The sequence below is a fragment of the Nicotiana sylvestris genome, chromosome 2, assembly GCF_000393655.2.
Source record: "Nicotiana sylvestris chromosome 2, ASM39365v2, whole genome shotgun sequence".
NCBI classification, from domain to species: Eukaryota; Viridiplantae; Streptophyta; class Magnoliopsida; order Solanales; family Solanaceae; genus Nicotiana; species Nicotiana sylvestris.
In genome coordinates, this window is record NC_091058.1 from 27,628,955 (window position 1) to 27,634,954 (window position 6,000).

The following is a 6,000-nucleotide window of genomic DNA, read 5'->3' on the forward strand; positions in this document are numbered from 1 at the left end:
ATGTTCAGGAAGGTCAAAAGTCTAGAACAATCGTTCCGAGACATGCGAGGATTAGGTGGGCAAGTCAGTGTAGCATACAAGGATTTGTGCTTGTTCCCAAATGTACAATTACCAGTTGGCTTCAAGATGCCTAAATTTGACCTATACAATGGGCACGGCGACCCAGTAGCCCACTTAAGGGGTTTCTGCAGCAAGATGCGAGGAGCTGGGGGAAAGGACGAATTATTGATGGCTTACTTCAGTCAAAGTTTAAGCGGATCAGCTTTGGAGTGGTATACACGCCAGGACCATGGGAGATGGTATACCTGGGATGACCTGGCACAGGCATTCGCATACCATTTCCAATACAATCTGGAAATCATCCCAGATCGACTATCTTTGACAAAATTTGAGAAGAAACACAATGAAAGTTTCAGAGAGTATGGCTTCCGGTGGAGAGAACAGGCAGCAAGAGTGGATCCTCCTATGAAGGAGAGTGAAATGGTAGACTACTTCCTCCAAGCCTTGGAACCAACTTACTATGCCCATTTGGTTTCAGCGGTTGGGAAATCATTCAACGAAGTAGTGAAGATGGGAGGTATGGTGGAAGAAGGCCTCAAGACAAATAAAATCATGAGCTATTCAGCAATTAAGGCAACTACTCAAGCTATTCAAGGCGGGGTAGGAGGAATCGGAAGAAAGAAGAGGGAGGAAGCAGCGGTAGTTGATTCAGGAATTTGGTCGGGACCCAGAGGTTCACCGCCTTACTATAATCAACAACGACCTCGCCAATCAACTTACCACCACAATTCATCCCAACACTACTATCACCCTTCGGAACCCCATTTTTCCATTAACCATGCGCAAGCATACAATCAGCCACCTGTTCACGCTAATTGGCGTGCTCCTGCCATACCAGGTACTTACCCACGAGCCTATCCCGGACCAGGTTTCAGGCCTAGGCCAGCATTCAGGGGAGAAAGGGAACAGAAAAATAAGACCTACACTCCATTGGGGGAGTCTTACACTAGTCTGTTCCACAGGCTGAGACAGCTGGACATGCTAAGACCAATACAATCCAAGCTACCCAATCCTCCTCCAAAGAATCTGGACTATACCATTAACTGTGAGTATTGTTCCGGTACACCAGGCCATGATACGGAAAAATGCTGTCATTTAAAAAATGCAATACAAGAGCTGATTGATACTAATAAAATCGAGGTTCAAACCCCCGAAACTCCCAATATCAACAGAAATCCAATGCCAGCCCATCAGGAGGCCAATATGATAGAAATCGTACAAGCTAATGGGGAGACAAAGAAGCCGTCACAAACTGTCATGATGATCAGGTCTCATGAAGCCAAGCCAGATAAGCAGTTAACAGAGGAGAAGCCGGTACCTAAGCAGAACAGAAATGGTGATGAACCATCTGTGGTAGTCGAGAAGGGGTATTCGAGCAAAGTTGCCACAAAGCAAGAAAGGTTGAAAGTGATAGTACCAGGGGTTGCCAGCAAACCCATTGTAGTCGTGGAAGGAGCCCGTATAGATCGGGTTATTATCAAACCTGTAACCCAGCTACCAGTGATCAACAACAAGGCCATTCCATGGAACTATGAACGGGTGACTGTAATGTACAAGGGAAAAGAAGTCAAGGAAGAAGTCTGTGAGGTGCAAGGCTTGACTCGTTCGGGAAGATGTTTTACTCCCGAAGAGTTAAGAAAAACTAAAAATAATCCAACACCAATAAAGAGAGCTGTGACGGAAGAAGAAGCGGAAGAGTTTTTAAGAAAAATGAAACTCCATGACTATTCTGTTGTGGATCAATTGAAGAAGACACCCGCTCAAATTTCATTGTTGTCATTACTGATCCATTCAGAGGAGCACCGTCTGGCTTTGATGAAAATCCTGAATGAGGCTCATGTTCCTGAAAAAATCTCTGTAAATCATTTGGGAAGAATAGCCAACAGAATCTTTGAGGCAAACAGAATTACATTTTCTGATGATGAATTGCCTGTGGAAGGGACTGAGCATAACAGAGCTCTTTACCTCACCGTGAAATGTGAATACTCCGTAGTAACCCGGGTATTGGTTGACAATGGGTCAAATGCAAACATCTGCCCTCTCTCTACTTTAAGCAAATTGAGAATCAAAGAGGAGAGGATCCAAAAGAATAGTATTTGCGTACGGGGGTTTGACGGTGGAAGCAGAGATTCATTTGGCGACATAGTGTTGGAACTGACAATAGGACAGTTGAATTCACAATAGAGTTTCAAGTACTGGACATAACTGTTTCTTATAACTTGTTGTTGGGTCGACCATGGATCCATGCTGCTAAAGCAGTCCCGTCAACACTACACCAGGCGGTCAAGTTTGAATGGGATCATCAAGAAATAGTTGTGCATGGGGAAGAAAGTTTAAATGCTCACAGCAGTGCCATTGTACCGGTCGAGGGAATAGAAAATGACCAGGGACCATGGGTATACCAAGTGTCCGATACAGTGTCGGTAGAGAAAATTCCAGAGGGGAAGTACCTTCCGAATCCAAAGATAACCTCTGCATCAGTCATGGTAGCCTATGAAATGTTAAAAAATGGTTTTATACCCGGCAAAGGTCTGGGCTCATCTTTGCAAGGAATTATACAACCAGTATCTCTCCCCGAGAACTGGGGAACATTCGGTTTGGGGTTCATACCCACCGTCACCGACGTGAGAAAGGCCAGAAAGCTGAAACAAAAGGCATGGGTTCTTCAAAAACCAGTCCCACATCTATCAAAATCTTTTGTCAAGACCGGTGCTAAAAATCGCCCGATAACAACAATTCCTAAATCCTTGGTCAATCCTGAGGAGGAATTAATTAAAAGATTCGAGAAATTGTTTGACGATGTGAATATGGTGGAAAGCATGGAAGGTTGTAGCAACGCAGAGGTTCAATTCGTTGGGCCAAAAACAAAGCTTAATAATTGGAAAGCCACTCCTCTCCCCATTCGAAAGGAGTCTTGGTAATTTATTTTGATTTTCGTTCAGTTTGTTTGGGTTACCTGAGGGTTGTAATCCCAATGCTTATCTTACAGTTTGTTTGAAGTGTGCAAACCCTGTTATCTTTCATCATCCAATAAAATACAGTTTCCTTTTTCATTATCATTCCTGATAGTTTTCTTTTCTTTTTCTTTTTCTGTACAGTTCTTTTTACGTTGGCTCTAGTGATATGGCATGCATGAGGAATCCTCAGCCCAGTCTTAAAAATCAATCTGGTTCTGAAATAATAATTCAAGAAATATATTGTGATTATGAATCAGAATATGATGAAGATGAGGTTTTTGAAGAGATTAGTAAAGAGTTAATTCACTTTGAGGAAAAAACCAAACCTAACCTGAGTGATACCGAAGACATCAACATAGGGGACACAAATAATATCCGGGAAACTAAAATAAGTGTCCATCTCGAACCAAAGATCCGAGAAGAGTTAATCAAAGCACTCATAGAATTCAAAGATGTTTTTGCATGGTCATATGACGATATGCCGGGCTTGAGCACTGATTTAGTGGTTCACAAATTGCCTACCGATCCAACGGTGCCTCCTGTCAAGCAGAGGCTGAGAAAATTCAAGCCTGATATGAGTGTGAGAATTAAGGAAGAAATTACCAAAAAGTTGGAAGCAAAGGTCATTCGAGTCACTCGATATCCTGTTTGGTTAGCTAATATCGTTCCTGTACCAAAGAAAGACGGCAAAATTAGAGTATGCGTGGACTACCGCAATCTCAACAAAGCAAGTCCGAAGGATAACTTCCCATTACCCAATATCCATATTTTGATCGATAATTGTGCCAAGCATGATATAGGATCTTTCGTGGATTGTTATGCCGGGTATCATCAAATTCTAATGGATGAAGAAGATGTAGAAAAGACGGCATTCATCACACCATGGGGAACTTATTGCTACCGGGTAATGCCATTCGGTTTGAAGAACACCGGAGCAACCTACATGAGAGCAATGACCACAGTGTTTCATGATATGATACACAAGGAGATTGAGGTATACGTGGACGATGTGATCATAAAATCAAAGCATCAGGCCGACCACGTTGGGGATTTGAGGAAATTCTTCTTAAGACTTCGCAGGTACAACCTCAAGCTTAACCCTGCCAAATGCGCATTAGGAGTTCCATCTGGAAAGTTGCTGGGATTCATAGTCAGTCGGCGAGGCATCGAACTAGACCCATCAAAAATCAAAGCCATCCAAGAATTGCCACCTCTAAGGAACAAAACTGAAGTAATGAGTTTGTTGGGGAGGTTGAATTACATCAGCAGGTTTATTGCTCAGTTCACAACAACCTGTGAGCCTATTTTCAAATTGTTGAAAAAGGATGTTGCGATCAAATGGACCAATGAGTGTCAAGAAGCGTTTGATAAGATAAAAGGATACTTGTCGAACCCACCCGTGCTGGTCCCGCCGGAGCCAGGAAGACCTCTGATTCTTTACTTGACGGTCTTGGAAAATTCATTTGGTTGTGTATTGGGGCAACATGACCTCACCGGCAGGAAAGAACAGGCCATCTACTACCTTAGCAAGAAATTCACAGCTTATGAGGTTAAGTATACTCATCTGGAAAAGACATGTTGCGCCCTAACTTGGGTAGCTCAAAAGTTGAAACACTATTTGTCGTCCTACACTACTTACCTCATTTCGCGTTTGGATCCGTTGAAATATATTTTTCAAAAGCCTATGCAAACGGGAAGACTTGCAAAGTGGCAGATATTGCTCACAGAATTCGACATCATCTATGTGACTCGAACTGCAATGAAAGACCAAGCACTGGCTGATCATTTAGCCGAAAACCCGGTCGATGAGGAGTACGAGCCATTGAAAACCTATTTTCCCGATGAAGAAACAATGCATATCGATGAGATGGAGCAAATTAAAAAACCTGGTTGGAAACTCTTCTTTGATGGGGCCGCTAACATGAAAGGAGTCGGGATAGGAGCTGTAATCATTTCTGAAACAGGGCACCACTATCCTGTTACGGCTCAACTACGATTTTATTGCACCAATAATATGGCTGAATATGAAGCTTGTATTTTGGGGTTAAGGCTAGCCGCAGACATGGGTATCCAAGAAATCTTAGTCATGGGAGATTCGGATCTTCTGGTACATCAAATTCAAGGAGAATGGGAAACCCGAGATTTGAAGCTCATACCATACCGACAATGTCTACATGATCTTTGTCAGCGGTTTCAATCCGTGGAGTTCCGGCATATTCCAAGGATCCATAATGAGGTTGCCGATGCATTGGCTACCTTGACATCAATGTTGCACCATCCAGACAAAGCTTATGTGGATCCACTACATATTCAAGTCCACGATCAGCACGCTTATTGCAATATGGTTGAAGAAGAATTTGATGGTGAATCATGGTTCCACGACATCAAGGAGTATATCAGGTTGGGGATATATCCCGCACAAGCCACAGGAGATCAAAAGAGGACCATTAGGCGATTGGCAAATGGATTCTTCTTAAGCGGAGGAGTTTTGTATAAAAGAACACCAAATCTTGGATTATTAAGATGCATAGATGCCAGACAAGCTACGGCTGTCATATCTGAAGTACATTCGGGAGTTTGTGGACCCCACATGAGCGGATATGTGTTGGCAAAGAAAATCCTCCGAGCTGGTTATTATTGGCTTACCATGGAGCGAGATTGTATCAGTTTTGTGCGCAAGTGTCATCAATGCCAGATACACGGAGATTTGATTCATTCTCCACCATCCGAGTTGCACACAATGTCGGCACCATGGCCCTTCGTTGCCTGGGGCATGGATGTGATTGGACCAATTGAGCCGGCAGCATCCAATGGGCACAGGTTCATTCTGGTAGCCATTGATTATTTTACCAAATGGGTTGAGGCCAAAACATTCAAATCAGTGACCAAGAAAGCTGTGGTCGATTTTGTCCACTCAAATATCATATGTCGATTCGGAATCCCAAAGGTGATCATCACAGATAGCGGTGCTAATCTTAAAAGT